The sequence below is a fragment of the Nanorana parkeri genome, unplaced genomic scaffold, assembly GCF_000935625.1.
Source record: "Nanorana parkeri isolate BGI_ZX_2015 unplaced genomic scaffold, ASM93562v1 scaffold119, whole genome shotgun sequence".
In the NCBI taxonomy this organism is placed as follows: domain Eukaryota; kingdom Metazoa; phylum Chordata; class Amphibia; order Anura; family Dicroglossidae; genus Nanorana; species Nanorana parkeri.
The window spans coordinates 1,220,189-1,237,147 of record NW_017306387.1 but is presented as its reverse complement, the minus strand read 5'-3'; the positions used below and the strand labels follow the sequence as shown (position 1 = coordinate 1,237,147).

The 16,959-nt window shown below is 43.3% G+C and overlaps 1 protein-coding gene across 1 annotated transcript in view; it reads right to left on the bottom strand.

Annotated features, from left to right (window-relative positions):
* The window catches only part of WBP1L (WW domain binding protein 1-like), a 72,809-nt gene that overhangs the window by 55,264 nt on the left and 586 nt on the right, over positions 1-16,959 (bottom strand). The window lies entirely within an intron of this gene.

Below are 16,959 nucleotides of genomic sequence, written 5' to 3'. Positions count from 1 at the left end.
TATATATATATATATACACACACACATACACATATATACACATATACACACACATACCATATACACAATTTTTCAGTATGCTGTCTGAATAGATGCACACAAAACATATAAAAAGGGGTTTTCTCAAATTTGACTTCAAACATACATGGGAATATACTTTCAATATTTAAAATAAAGAGAAAATCAAGAACGCGGGAGATACAACCAGGAGCATCTTTAATGCAATAACACCAAAGTTTAATACATTGCAAATTCATTCCACACAATGTGGACGATTCATCCTCAGGACATGTGAGGCCTTCTAAGCCTTTATGACATGAACACATTTCTCTAGCTACAACCAAACCTGTCCAGTTTAATTCACACCAACCCAGTTTAAAGCAGGAAATCAAACTGTAGAATGCTTCTACATGCGAAATTACCAAGCTCTGCATTCTGTGTTCTGTATACTTCATGTGCCATTTATGATGCTAAAGACATTAGCTCCATTTACCATGCGCCTCCATTCGTACCTTCTTCATGTTGCAGCACATCTACACTGCAGCCGGTGCATGCATTTGTTGAGCAATGTGATCCCTTAAAGCCCCACCCGCTTAATGTAAAGTCCATATTTCCCAGAGTCAAGATAGTTGAAGTACATCATCCGAGCTCAGGCATACAAATACAAGGAGAAGCGAAGCCAAAACTTTTATTTTTTATAGTTTTGGATAGAGTAAGGGAGGGTTATAATCCCCTTCCCTTTCTGTCTGATAGCCACAACAGAAAGTGAGAAGGAAATACATAGTGGTTGGCCAGCAGAACTAGTGTCCCTTTGGAAGAATTCACATCTATTCTTGTTGTGATGAAAACCCAAAATTTGGATAGCCCAATAGCACCACTTTTTCACAGCAGCACTAGAGAGAACGGCCAGTGCACTTCTCCTAAATCAGACTTGCTCCGGCATCAGCCGTTACTCACAAAAAGCTCAGGCAGCACACCACAAACTTCACTGATATCTTTTTTTCATTGTAGTGCACAGGTACACATTGACCTGCCGTGGATCCTCCTTACGCTGACAAGTTTTACCCAATGATGGGCTTAGTCATAGAGATATCTCTATGCTCAAGGCTTGCAGTGTGCAACCAGACTTTTTTGTGAGTAACCCAAAATTTTAGATGTTCTTTTACTTTCAGTGATGGCGATCATCAGGACAAAGAGAACAAAGGGTGAATCTCCCTAATGGGGACACAAACAGCAATTAAATCCTGACAGGTGTTCTAATTCCTCTCCACTCTATCCAAAACTAAAAAAAAGGTTTGGCTGCAGTTGCACTTTAAGCAAAGGAAATTGCAACAGACTAATAGACTAAAGAAATGCCAGTTCTTGCACCGGCTCCAGTGTGGATAGACTACAGTAAATGATGGTTTATTAATGAAGAGCTGATCATTGCCCAGGATCTTACACTCGCCAAAAAATATTGTCTCAGAAAGCCCTTCGGAGGGGGAGTGCTGGAACTGATCGACCAGCATGCCAGGCTTCACCTTCCTCAAATTGAACCTGTCAAAACTACAACAGATACTTTTGTATGTCTTGGACAGATCAGGGAATGGTTAGAACCCAGCCAGTTTTTTTTTTGCAGGGGATATTCTCCTTTCCATAAATTTTCTAAAAGTTAGGCAGCTACCAGGTTCTCCAGCCCCCGCCCCAAAAGAAATCAATGAATGGCTCAGAAAAGAGACACGCCAGCCTGCTGTATTTCTTCCCAGGGTGTGTCGTGTCTTAGAAGACAAAGCCCTTTTCACACCGCATATCTATTCTCTGCAAACTGGAGCATTCACTTTATCTGAAAAATGCAGCTGATAAGAGAAAACGGGAGAGTGAAGGATTGGTCAATAGCTTGCAATGGAAAGAAAGAAAGAATAAGCAATGCTCCCAACTAGAGAGTGTGATCTGTTGCATCAATAACCAGGCAAAAGGGTGGGATGTATTTGTCTACATACGAATGGCTGGAGACACATAAAAAAGGTATCCACAGCCTTGATACAACTGTAGGGTGAGGATGTGGTCACCAGGACAGGAAGTAGGGGAGCTTCCTAATGTGTACTGACGCCAAATATCTAGAAAATGAAAGAAATTGAGCTTGAATTCTACTTAAGCAAAACACTTCCTGGTTTTGCAACAATGCATTTTTCTATCGGTATTTTTTGGTTGAGATGGGAGACAGATTCGAGACAGAGCATTGAGCATTTGCCATACAGAACTCCATGTAAAAATAAATAGCAGCCCAGCTACAGTTAAGAATAAAAAAATGTATCTTCTACTGCAATACTCTCCTTCAATCAGGCACTGTCCCCTGCAGCACTAGAGGACACCATTCTTCCAGTTTGAGTGATGGCCAGCATCATTTGACACACTGCCAGGGGGTGTGCCAATGACAGCCTTATCTCACAGGAAGTGCATCAAACTCAGAGTACTACTGCACTGAATAGCACTGAGAGCATTACGGGCAGTCTTTCCTCCTAGATTGAGCAGCACTGACATAACTGTTCAGTCCAGGAGGAAGGTCTGCCCCCCTGCCCCAGCCAGAGAAGAGAAAGGATCCTGACATTTAGAGAAGAGATAAGATAGAGACATCCCCAATTAAGTCCCCATATGCCATCATCCAATGCAATATGCAAGACACCTAATTTGCATGAAGCCCTCTCACCCCAGACTTGTCACTTTCAGGCACATGATGTATTGCCTATTCCTTGACTCCTTCTATACTCTATTTTTCTACACTTCCCCCCACGTCTCTTAGCACATTTCAATTGTGTTTCTCAGTCTTTACCATGACTTGTGTCTGCAACAAGCCATATTTTTTTTACAATGCCATTCAACAACCATTCCGCCCCTAAACAAAAGGAATGTCATCAATCAATGTCACCTTTTCTTCACACTCAAGCAAATAAATTAGGAATGCCAATTTTCAATCCCATTCAGCTTAGTGTATCTCATCCCTACACCAGACTACTGCAAGAAAACAAACCCAAAAATGAATTCACAATGGATACCTATTTACCATTGCATCCCAAATACCACCAGTTTTGGCCACACATGAAGTAATCTGAACTACCAAAGTCTTGGAAGGATAGAAAATCCTACTTACGTCAGGGGTAGAGAAAGAAAAATAGAATTAAAAAGCCAGTCAGTCAAAAAAAATAAAAAAAAATTCCGCCCAAAGACAGCTCCATTTACAACTAGAGAAAACCTCAGAAGTTAGATGCCAATTTTTAAAGGAGCATTGGTTACCCGGCTTCTGGGACCTGTACGGTCGTGGCTTACATAGACAGTGCGAGATCAAACGAAAAAGAAAAAAAAAATAATTTGATAAACAGAACATTTTCCAAACTAGTCTCTCTTTTCTATATGATCATACTACATCCTCACGACTAGGCCTGATGACGAATAATACTTGGCCACTTAGTCTGAACGAGTCCAACCAGCCAGATATCTGCTGCAGTTACATTTGACATGTATAAAAGAGTGCATGAAAAGTTTTTCAAAATTACTAATGTGATGGTGACAGATAAAGTCACAATAAGCGTCCAGGTTTGCAAACGGTTTGCTATGAATGATAGGGAGTGGACAAACAACTCCTGAGCCACACAAATCTTTGCTTTAATGAAGCCTCATTAACGTGAGAGTTTTGTTGGGCAACTCCCGAAGTGTGACAATGGTCAAGACGGAACGTCCCCTTACTCTCAAAAAGGAACCTTTCACACTTAGGCGTTGTGTCGATGTCATGTGAAGGAAAAAAAAAAAAAAAGGAAGGGTAAAGGGACTAGGCTTCTTTTGGGGCAGAATCACCCATAGACTTTGGTGGAAGCACTTGCAGCTGGAATAATGCCTCCATTGACATCTACTGAACCGCCTTTTAGGCCTGGTTCACACCTGGGCGTTTTTTACAGCGCGTTCCTACGCGCTGTAAAACGCTCAACATGTGCAAACCAATAAATGCCTATGGGCATGGTTCCCACCTGGGCGTTTTACAGCGCGTAGGAACGCGCTGCAAAACGCCCTACGCCCAAAGAAGTACAGGAGCTTCTTTGGGGCGTATTTGCCGCGCGTATCCATTAGAATACAGCCGGATATCCCTCGGAAACGCGTGTTTCTTTTACCGCAAATCGCTGTAAAACTGGCTTTTTTATTTTATTTCGAAAAGTCAGCTGTGGCATTGACAAAGCTGGACGACATGATTGACTATTGGATTACTTCGATGGATGCATTTTTTGACTTTTTGGGTTTTATTATTTATATTTTTTTAATTAAAAGGACTTGTCAAAAACTTGTGTAGTGTTTTTTCGTTCAATTAAAAGGATTTTTTCAAATGTGTGGTGTATTTAAATTTTACTCTTAACCCTTACAAGTACCCCTTACTCATTCAGAGGGGGCATATCTGGGTGCCCCTCAATTAAAGAGGTACCCCGATGCAAATAAGCCCCCTTGCCCACAGACCCCCACAGCCAACGAATACGGGCTTGTGGGGGAAGAGGCCTGGAAAAGCACCCTCCCAATGCCGAGCTCGTGTGGCCTGGTATGGTGCAGGGAGGAGGGAGTCCACCCCCATTTCCTGCCCTGCCAGGCCTGTGCTCGGATGAAGGGTCTGGGATGGGAGGAATTTTAGGGGAGACCCCACGCACTCGGGGGGGGATGGACAGTAACTTTCCAACCAGGTCTGGATCAGGAGGGGACCCCATGCAGGCGCCTGCCGAATGCCTTGTTAACGCTATAGGCTCGTTAATGAGCGTTGATCATGCGGTAAATTCTCAACACACGTGTGAAATAGCCCTTAAATGTATTTAAGGCATATTTACATGCAAAAATCTCCCTTGTCTACGCCCTCAGACTACTGCTTGGTCATTCACTCTATAGTGTCTGACCTCACCTCCCTTGTAGTCCACTGACACTTACTCCTGTCTCCTGTCAGTACAGACAGGGGCGGCTGCAAGAGTCTGCAAGAGCTAGAGCATTTGCACCCATGATCCACTGATCACAGTTGCAATTCAAACAAAATAATAAATGCATTTTTTTCTTTTATAAAGAAGTGTGCATGTATTATTTTTTCTCAACAGGTAGACTTTACCTTTAAGTAGCATAGCTGTAAATCACTTTCTGCACAAAAAGGGACCTGCCACCACATCCTCCGTTTGCACACTAGGTAATAAGCCTCTTTAAGTCACAGGCTTCCCTAGAAGATTTTTAGACAGCGAAAAAGTGAACACTGTAAAAATGAGATAATCCGGTAAGAACGAAAATAGATTTCTGAAAAATATTTTTCTTCTAATCTTCTTACTGTAACAGTGTAACAGTGTAACAGTGCATAACTTTCTATATGGACCTGGTTTAATGAAAACAAGATTATGATTTATTAAAGATCTGACAGCTCAATCTATTCAAAACAAAGTAAAAAAAAAAAAAAAACACAGACACACAAAGTATTTGTTGTTTGCACACTACCCAATCCAATAGTGTACTGCCAGGGACCTGTATGGCCTTAAAGTGTATTTCCACTTTTGAAGCCAAATTGGGACAACACCTACTCTATATTTGTTATTATATGTTCTCATTCACATTGCATAACTTTAAAAACAAATTATAGAAACGCTGCTTACATTTTTGTCTTTTACTTGCTTGAAAACCATATCTAGCCTCCTATGTAAAGAGGGGGCTGTGGGGACTTATGTTTACTCTAATTAACCTTGTCTGCACTGGGCTGGCAAATCTCATTATCAGTTGTAAAGTAGATTTGATAGGATTTTGTCCTAACAAAGGGTTAAAGATCTAGAAGCATTGTATGTTAGAGGAAGCTCAGTAAGCCCTTCTTTCACACTGCTCAATATGGCCAGCTTTAGACTTCTAATACTTAAACTTTCCTGCTGCCTGCACTGCTGATCATCTTTTGTCGAAAATTATTCAGTATCTGACACATTTCCCGATGCCATGGATTCCTGGTCCTGCAATGAGCGCTGCAATTCCTTCTACTGGCCACTACATCACTTCTGTGTCCAGTAGTAAAACACAGGGGCGGCGGATGGAACCACAGGACAAAGGCCAGAATATCAACCAAAAATCCAGAAAAAACACATGATACAAATGTTATAAATTGAGTTGCAGTTCAGTGAGTAAAATAAGTATTTGATCCCTACCAACCAACAATAATTCTGGCTCTCACAGACTGGCTATGTGGTACACAGATTAGTCCCGTCAATTTAAGAAGGTGCTCCTGACGACAACTCGTTACGTATATAAGACACCTGTCCACAGAATCTCTTTCTTCCATTCAAACCTCACCACCATGGGCAAGACCAAAATAGCTGTCAAGATTGTAGACCTGCACAAGACTGGAATGGGCTACAAGACTATCAGCAAGAAGCTTGGCGAGAAGGAAACAACTGTTTTAGCGATTATTCGCAAATGGAAGGAATACAAAATACCCATCAATCACCCTTGGTCTGGAGCTCCATGCAAGATTTCGCCTCATGGGGTAGGGATGATCGTGAGAAAAGTGAGGGATCAGCCCAGAACTACACGGAGGGGCTTGAAACCATTGGTAATACAATACACCGCCATGGATTGAGATCCTGCTGTGCCCACAAGGTCCCCCTCCTCAAGAAGGCACATGTACAGGCCCATCTGAAGTTTGCCAATGAACATCTAAAATGATTCAGAGAAGGATTGGGAGAAAGTGGTATGGTCAGAGTTTACCAAAATTGAACTCTTTGAACACCATCCCTACAGTCAAACATGGAGGTGCAAACATTATGCTAAGGGACTGTTTCTCTGCTAAAAAAGGTACAGGCCACATTGAGGGGCCAATGGACGAAGCCTTGTATTGTAAAATCTTGGATGAGAACCTCCTTCCCTCAGCCAGAACACTCAGGGGTGTGGAGTTCGTATCGCCCGACGCCCGGGACATGTAGTTCCGGGCAAGTGGTTTATTCAGTGTTTTAGCCCTGCTACGGACAAGTAGCAGGGCTGGTTTTTTTTTTCTTAACTGAGCGGCGCCGAGAGTGGGGGGGCGTGGAGCGCCGAGAACGGGGGGCGTGGAGCGCCGAGAGCAGCGCGGAAGGAGCGGGAGCCGGACGGTGGAGCTGTGACAGGCTCTGTCACCTCCCTCAGCCTCTGTCCCCGGCGGCCGCTGCTCGTTCCTATCACAAGAGTTCTAGCACACACCTGTGCTAGAACTCCTGTGTTGGAGCTGACAGGGTCAAAAAAGAGTACCTGTCACCTCCAAATGCTATCACACAGGGGATTGTTATCCCCTGTGTAAAAGCAGTGCAGTTAAGTAAAAAAAATAAAAAAAAAAATAAAAAAAACTAATTAAAAATTTAAATAAATCAATATGCAAATGTGTGAGATACTGATCACAGGCAAATGTTTTTTTACATTTTGTACTGTTGGAAAACTTAATTTAAAAAAATTCTGAAAAATTTAACTAAATAAAAATGTAAATAAATAAAAAAAAGGAAATAAAGTAAAAATAAAACAAATTAAAAATATTTTCCAGGAGTGGGAGAACATTAATTTGAATACGTCCAAGAGCTCGGTCAATGCGTACACCCAGGAAAATAATTTCAAAATAAGGTCTCGATGGTACAGAGTCCCCCTAACCTTACACAAACCTGCAGCCCGCTTTGCTGGAGATGCGGAGAGGAGGAGGGCTCCTTCCTACATATATGGTGGTCATGCCCGAAAATACAGACCTTTTGGAGATCAGTAACAGACTCAATCTCCAGTATTTCCGGAGACCAGCTGGACCTCACTCCTGCTGCTTGCCTTCTCCACCACACCCCAGATTCGCCGCAACGCTATAAGAAATCGCTGCAATTCCATATGCTGAACGCGGCCAAACAACTCATACCATTACATTGGAAGTCCTCCTCCATCTACCAGAGAATGGTTTGCGAGAATTGATAAAATATGCGACATGGAAGAATTGATTCACATTGCACACGATAGGACATCCGCTCATACGTTCACATGGTCCTGCTGGATTCACTTCAAAACTACCCCGACCTATGACGAGCTAATGTCGGTTGAACCCACTCTATAATGAAACCCTCTCACTTTGTTAGACCTACTACTATAGCTCTGTGAACGGACCCCTATCCCCCACCCTCTCAGTTCTTATTATTCCCCTTTTTATTTATCTCTTTTTCATTTTTGATGGTTATTTCTGTACACTTGGTTCCCCCACCTTCTCCAGCGAACATATAGTCACCTACGCCATTTGCATTGTTTGAGTTTATGATGCCCCTGTAGAGGCAAACATTGATTGTGATATAGTCATATCTGCCAACTACTGCGTTAGTGCCTATCTTCAAATTACTTTTGTGAAACATGAGATGTATGGAGCTGTAATGCCATACTTTCCTTACCGATGTATAACGTACACTGTGTATTGCACTTTGCTTTCCTGTACATGTTACCGCTGTATCCCTTATGATTTCAATAAAGATTATTATGGAAATATATATATATATATTTTTTTTCCAAAGTAAATAAAAATAGAAAAAATTAAAACAAGCCCCGCTGCCCCATCTGCATGCGAATATATGCGCAGTGTTTTCAACTGCAATCATGTGCAACCACACGGGCACACAGGTATTGCAGCAGGAAACCTCGCAAATCTGCCTGGCACGACTGGGGTGCCATTAGAAAATAATGGCACTGCCAGCGCGATCGGTGGTGGTGTGCGATCCGTGACTGCCCGGTCATCGCGCACAAAACTGAGCGGATGGCTAGGTGGTCACAGAATTGCACGCCACCGCCAATCGCGCTGTCAGTGCCATTATTTTCTAATGGCACTCCAGTCACATCGCATGGTTTCCCGACGCAATACCGCCGGGGCAATCCCACACGATCACGGTTGAAAACACTGCGTGGTGCACGTTACAAAAAAAAAAAAGGTACATGTACCTTTTTTTTCAGCGATTGCCACGCAGATGTAACCCCATACATGCAGATGCAACTGCTGTATGCACACAATCGCACGTCCTAAAGGGTATATTCACTTTCCCAAGTAATTTGGGAAAATGGAATTACCCGCACAAATCTCCCTCCCGCTATACTTACCTTTTGGCGAACGGTCCTTCCCGTCCACCAGTACGAGTGTACTATCTGTACCTGTTCCATGTATTCTGAATTTCGCTCACAAATTGCAAGCACTCGTTGGTCAACGTGGCCACCTGACGGCACTGACCAATGAGAAGCGCTTCTTAGCACTGCTAAATAGGGTTTTGGTTAAAATTATTATTTTTTGTATCAGGACAAGTAGATTGTCATGAGGGACAAGTAGATTCGGCCCCCACTTTAGTCCTTGGACAAGTAGTTTTTTCAAAAATGTCCACACCCCTGACACTGAAGATGGGTCGTGTATGGGTCTTTCAGCGTGGCTATGACCCAAAACATAATGCCAAGGCAACAAAGCAGTGGCTCAAGAAGAAGCACATTAAGGTCATGGAGTGGCTTAGCCAGTTCCCAGACCTTAATCCTATAGAAAATGTATGGAGGGAGCTAAAACTTTGAGTTGCCAAGCAACAGCCAAAAAACCTTAAGGATGATGTGTAAAGAAGAGTGGACCAAAATCCCTCCTGAGATGTGTGCTGTTAAACAACTACAAGAAACGTCTTACATCTGTGCTTGCCAACAAGAGTTCCTCCTTTGTATCATGTGTTTTTTTCTGGATTTTTGGTTGATATTCTGTCCCTATCATTGAAAATATACCTAGGATACAAATTATAGACCTTTCATTTCTTTGTAAGTGGGAAAACTTACAAAATCTGCAGGGGATCAAATAATTATTTTTCTCACTGTATAGGTGAAGACAGTCAGATGGATCTACAGCATATAGTCAGGTAAAATTAAAGTTAGCATTTTGTTGAGTTTTGACAAATTTGACAGATTACCCCCTATCTAGGATTTCTGATCTGCTCATCTTTAAATAAGTAAAGTGAAGCAATTCTCTCAGAGCTGATTTACATCCAAGTGTTGCGGCAACACACATATTACAGGTGTTGATGCATTGATGTACAATTAATTTTAAATGGCATTCCAAGCATTAATGGAGTTGTAAAGTCATCGCATAGACTATCCTGTTACAACATCAGCATTGTAATAGGAATACATACTAGAGTTGTTTTTCAGAATAACTTTAAAGAAGTGAGTGCTGCCTTCCGTCACTTTCAACAACTTCCTGCATTCCCAGTGTGCTTTGCCTCTCTTTCCCCGCTGCTTGATGTGATGCAATCTCAATTTCTCAAGACTACATAGCCAATAATGCATTGCTTCCAGCAAGCAATGATAATGTTACAAGATGTTGCGTTGTAGTTGAGAAGGCAGGCTCTGAGTGTTGTGGCACAAGGAAGTGTATGTTCACAGGGCTGAGGGAAAATTGTGCCAGTGTATTGAGGAAGTACATCCTATGGTGATCTTCAATAGGTACATTTACAAACCTCTACATCAATAGGGTTATTAGGAGTGGGATTGAACTTATGGAAATACATATTTTTAGTTTTTGATCATAAATACCCTTTAAAGCAATGGTGCCGCAGCACATGGTAGTGCAGCATAGGGCACTGTGGCAAAAATATTGGGATGTGTCTGAAGCTCCTTGATTTCAATAGGCTACCTCAATGCAATGCACATTAATGTGTGACATAACGTGAATTAACACATGGCACAAATGTAAATGGGCCCCTTTTAAAAGGCTATACATCAAAATTAACAGAGATGGTAGGAATCCCAAATACTGCAAATCCATCATTTCATGTCCTAAAACATCAACAGAAAAATTCAACTGCTGACACTGACACCTCCGCACACACCAAGACTTCAACATTATGTAATACGGAATTGAAACGTCACCAACAAACAGAATTAAACCTTGCCACATTATTATAAATCAAACAAGCCATATCTCAAAGTTCCAGAACTGGCTGATGCAAGATATTTGCATTAGCCAATGACAGCGCTGTGACCTCCAAATAATATAACATTATGAAAATGGTCAGTTCTTTCAGGACAAAGTAAGGAGCAGAGAACACTCTGGGAGCCAGAACGGTCAGTGCCAGATTTAGGATTCAAACACTTCTGGAAGAACCCTTTCAGATACTGTCCCAGGTTTTTTCTTACACTCATAACTGAAGATTAACTTAGAACAAAGATCCTTTATATCTTACATATGAAGGCCAACTTGTCAAAAATAAACCCATTACAATGATTTGGTTTAAAGAAGAACTCCGGGAAAGTCAAAAACCTACCCCTTGCAGTGGGGTTAGTCCCCAAACTGCAAGGGTCAAGTGCTTGTTTTTTCTAAGGGGCTCAAATAAAGCAAATTTACTCACCTGATCTTCAGTCCTGCCAGCTCCCTGTAAGCTGTTAAGACCGGTCCATGCAGAACCTTCTCCCTTTTGCTCTGGCATGTCCCTCGTCGTCACGTCTAATGCAGTTCAATCGACGTGCATAAGGCATGACGACATCAGCAGTCCTTAGACCGCTGGAGCCCAGGGGAGAAGAGGCTGCAGGGACAGTCTAGCAGCCCGGTTGGACAAGGATCAGGTCAGTATATCTGCTTTATGCGACACCCCGCCCAGCACCCCCCCACACGAAAGCAAGCACTTAACTCTTATAGTGCTGGAGTAGATGGGCAGTTTGGAGTTATTCTTTCAGTGTTTAAAGTTGGCCATAAGCCAGTGGAATTGTTTCTTTTTTTCATTTTTCTTAAAGACAAATGGGGTCAAATCGATGATCATTTTGGACTCTAGTGATGGAGAGAAAGAAAAAAAAAATATCAAAAAAAAAAAAAGGAAGAAGAAGAAGCAGGATGGAAATGTAGTCACCAACTAACAAATGTCTAACAGCAAACATGTGAATTTCTTCCGGGAAACTCCATTCATTCCAAATTGAATGTTAGAATCAAATTGCATTTCCAAGTTATGCAATTTAAACAGCGACAGCACCAGTGGTGCGGGATCAAACACATGCCGCCAGAGCTGCCACAATGCACTAGCCTTCAACCTGAAACACAGCGTTTTAGTGGACGGGCTAGTGTGAACAGGGCCATAAAGTGGCACCTTCACTCTTTTCTATATTTATAGGGTGATCTATGCCACAGTGTGCATGTGTCATGCCATCAAGGGGCCGGCTGCAGGAAGGGACAGCTAGGGATCATGTAAGAAAAGAAGAAGATGGCAGAACGGGCGATGGAGCAGCATTGCTGTATTTTATGAAGACAAAAGCAGCAGACAAGGTAAGAGGGGAAAGAATAAAATGGGCGAGTTTCTCTTAAAGTACACTGAGCGGACAGATTATTATGACCACCTGAAGTTTGTAGGCAAATTAGCTATAATTTTGCGCTGAAGTTGCTAGAGGGCCAGACCATTATAAATAGGGAAGCAGGTTGTTTACCAGGACAGTAGAAGTGATTTTCTTCTGAAGATATGGGTAAACAACGCGATTTAACAGCCTTTGAACGTGGGATGATTGTTGGCGCTCGGAGTCATGGAGCGAGTATCAGCAAAACAGCAGAATTCGTTAAATGTTCAAGAGCAGCTGTTGTTAAAGTGTTTAAAGACTGGACTGTCAGCCGAAAATCTGCGTCTGAACGTGCGAATTGTGGAAGTCAGCAACAAGTCAATGTTAGGGCAGAACGGAGAGTGGCAAGACTGGTACAAGGCAACAGAAGGCCAACAGTGCAGTGTCAGATTTAGAGCTGCAGCTAACGATTATTTTCATAATCGATTAGTTAGCCGATTATTAAGTTCGATTAATCGGATTAAAAAAAAAAAAAGTCTCCAGTGATGGACTACTAGTTTGTATTGAGATTGTAGTCCATCACGGGAGCAAGCTTGGAGCGGTGGAAGTAAAAAAAAAAAGTGTGGTGTGCAATATAGTACATTATAAAGCGGCACAGTGCAGAATACCAGCAGCTATAGCGGAATGCAGCAAATCGCAGCAATAGTACATTATACTATAATGTATTATTGCTGGGATCTGATGCATTCCTCTATAGCTGGTGTTATTGGAGAGGATGGGTATGATGCAGGAATGCAGAGGACGGGTATGATGGTGGAATGGGGTGCAGAGGACGGGTATGATGGTGGAATGGGGTGCAGAGGACGGGTATGATGATGGAATGGAGTGCAGGGAAGGAGAGGATGGGTATGATGGTGGAATGGGGTGCAGGGAAGGAGAGGATGGGTATGATGGTGGAAAGGGGTGCAGCCATGGAGAGGACGGGTATGATGGTGAAATGGGGTGCAGGGAAGGAGAGGACGGGTATGATGGTGGAATGGGGTGCAGGGATGGAGAGGACGGGTATGATGGTGGAATGGAGTGCAGGGATGGAGAGGATGGGTATGATGGTGGAATGGAGTGAAGGGATGCCGAGGATGGGTATGATGGTGGAATGGAGTGAAGGGATGGCGAGGACGGGTATGATGGTGGAATGGGGTGCAGGGATGGAGAGGGCGGGTATGATGGGGGGCTGGGGTGCAGAGGACGGGTATGATGGTGGAATGGGGTGCAGGGATGGAGAGGACGGGTATGATGGTGGAATGGAGTGCAGGGATGGAGAGGACGGGTATGATGGTGGAATGGAGTGCAGGGATGGAGAGGACAGGTATAATGATGGAATGGAGTGAAGGGATGGAGAGGATGGGTATGATGGTGGGTTGGGGTGCAGAGGACGGGTATGATGGTGGGTTGGGGTGCGGAGGACGGGTATGATGGTGGGTTGGGGTGCAGAGGACAGGTATGATGGTGGGTTGGGGTGCAGAGGACGGGTATGATGGTGGAATGGGGTGCAAAGGATGGGTATGATGGTGGGTTGGGGTGCACAGTGTTGGGCCCAACAAAGCGGCCCAACAAAGTCATCTTGTGGAGTCATCTTGTGGCCCAACGAAGTACTGATGGGGTGGTCATAATAATCTGGCCACTCAGTGTATATCTAAAGCCAATTTTTTTTTCCCCCCCGTTAACAAAATAAATCTTTTTTTTTTTTTTGACATTTGTGTCTCATTGGGGAGATATCCCTTAACTTCCTGAACTGTAGACTCAACAGGAATTGAGAGGGTATCTTTACAACTTGAGGAAAATCTCCTTTTAGACAGTTGTCACAGGAACAGGTACCCCACTGGAAGACCTTCCCCCTCTATTATTGACCTGTAAAAACCTCCCTTATGTAGACTGAAATTGCTGCTGGGTCATCTTGGACGTGATGTCAGCAGATTTAGGGCCGTCATTCAACTGACTCCTTCCCCTGCTGCTACGCATAAAAGGTAGGCAGGTGAAAGGTGGGTCAGAGGAGCAGTGCCAGCACAGACAGCATATAGACAAAAGAGAAGAGAGCTATGACATGCTCAGAAGCAGGGGGCGGTGCTAGGGAATTGACTCTTCCTGCAGCAGTCAAAAAGGAGAGAGAAAAAACCCCACTACAAGAGAACATTTAATATTCTTGTATTTGGGCACTTTTACCTGCAATTTGGTGACCAAATCTCTTTCATGCAGAACTACATTGTTATTACATTCCCCAGCACCTTGTAAAACTAAACAGGCATGTTCAACTGTACTACTCACCTTCTCTCTGTAGCTATCCATGTCTTACTGCCATTCTTCTGTGCAGCCTGAACGATGGCCATCATGATTCAATCCACTTTCTGTGCATGCAGACTGTAATGGACACTCCCCCTGGGTGTGCATCATTAGACCAGCCTGTTGCTTAGTATATTCCCATGGTGCACTCAGGCTGTCATTGACACTCCCCCTGGGTGTGCATCATTAGACCAGCCTGTTGCTTAGTATATTCCCATGGTGCACTCAGGCTGTCATTGACACTCCCCCTGGGTGTGCATCATTAGACCAGCCTGTTGCTTAGTATATTCCCATGGTGCACTCAGGCTGTCATGGACACTCCCCCTGGGTGTGCATCATTAGGCCAGCCTGCTGTGTAGTATATTCTCATGGTGCAACATACTGGCATCAATCCTATAGTTATCATTGTGCTGTAACAACTCCCAACTGATCACAGTGCATAACATGGGCAAGAAATGTTGCCAGCACACAGCCGGCTTTCTCAGTGCGGAAAGAGGGGGTGTGGTCATGATTGGGAACGCTGAGGACTCCAAAAATCACACAAAAATGCAGCATAGTGCGGGAGCATCTTCTCATGAGAGGTGGCTGAATACAATAGCCTGAGTCTGCTTTCATTTATGTATAAATGCGAGGACTGTAGCAAAGTTTAAAGAGACCCTGTGTGAATATAGATATTGACGATTTCATTTACACCTAGCCTTTGCATAATGCAGCCCATTTAGACCCCCCCCCCTTTTTTTTGCACGGTAGTGTGTTACTATACACTGTAGGTGAAATGCTGTAGTGAATTGCAGAACCATTTTAATTAAAATTGGTACCACAACAATGCACACACTATGGGTCCAATTTATTAATCTGGATGGAGCAGCAAGCATAGAAATTTCCTATGCTCCTCTGCTCAATCTAGTGGCGGGAATGCCATACAAACAGCATTCGCCCAGAGTGCGGCAGGGCTTAAGATTTATAAAATCATCCCCTCTGTAATATAGATTAACAACTGGTGAATGCCAAGACTAAATATTAAAACTGTATATGGCTGGCCTAAAGCTGATGTCACACGAGATTTTTTTTTTTTTTAGCAGTGATTGATCACCAATGCCAGTGATTAGCAGTTAGAGATTGGATCACCAGAGTTGCTGGCAATTTGTTCAAATTAGTGCTACAGCATTGGTTTGCGAGTTCAACAATTTGTAGCCCAGGCATAGAGGGGAACGAAGAGCAATTGCCCCTAGTGATTTTGCCACCATCATGAAACGCTTCTGAATCTCAAACCAAAAAAACCTCTTTAAAATATGGAAGAGATATCCACCCCCGTTGAAATTCAACATAAACTGATCACCGTCACAACATACTGCTCGTCTACCAGAGCTCCAGACCCCGCACTTAATTTTTAGCCTTTGAGGGATCTTAATTTTTGCTGCTCTGTGATCTTCTCCTCTGCCTTCCCCTCTTTAAATGTCTCTGCTGATATTGCTTCATTCTTTGCCATCCTTTCCACTAAAAGGAACATGTATTCCCTACTTCCCTTCTATAGCGGATACGTTAGGGCTGCCAATGCTTCAGGAGCCTGGTCACCAATGCTTTTTAAAAGTTACAGCTTTTAACTTTTGGGGTTTTCTCTAGTGGCCAAAAAAAAAAAAATCCTGCTGGCTCCTGAACTCCATATTGATTGGTCCACCACTGTGATAGTTACAGTTTCATTCTTACAGAACTCCACCTATAGGCTATAGGCCTCCATGTTGATTTATGTTCTGACTTTGACATCACTCCTCAAGATGTGTTTTGTGCTTGTCGGTATATACCGGTTATTTCTACAGTAACACGGTCACATTTATTGTCTATCTACAGTAATGGCTTCTTATTTAATTTAGGTCTACACTTATGTATTTGGCCTTCCATTGTGTCCATGTGTATTCATCTTTATTTAGAACGTGGTCCTTGGGCCCATTCTGTAATCTCTTGCAATTCTTTTTTTTCCCTTTAAGAGAAAACCACCCCCCCACCAAATGTAACTTTTTTTTTTATTCCCCCCCTTACCAAATGCTTGGCTGTCCTCAATCCCCCACCCCAAGCAAACCCAGCACTGTTCTCCGGTGATTGGTGTTCCTCTGCCAAACGCCAGGTCCCGCACCTCCGTCTTCTTCCATGGCGCCACCAGGAGCCAACTGTTTCTTCTATGTTCAGGAAGCTGCACCAGGTCCTTTCTCCTCCGGTCTTCTGTATGGAAGCCAACCCCTCCTGGGATATGTGATGGACATATACCAGGAGGCACCAGAAACAGAGCACTTCATTCTTGCCTTTGCAAAAGTGGGGGACAGGGGGCAGGGCAAAAAAAATACAAAGGGG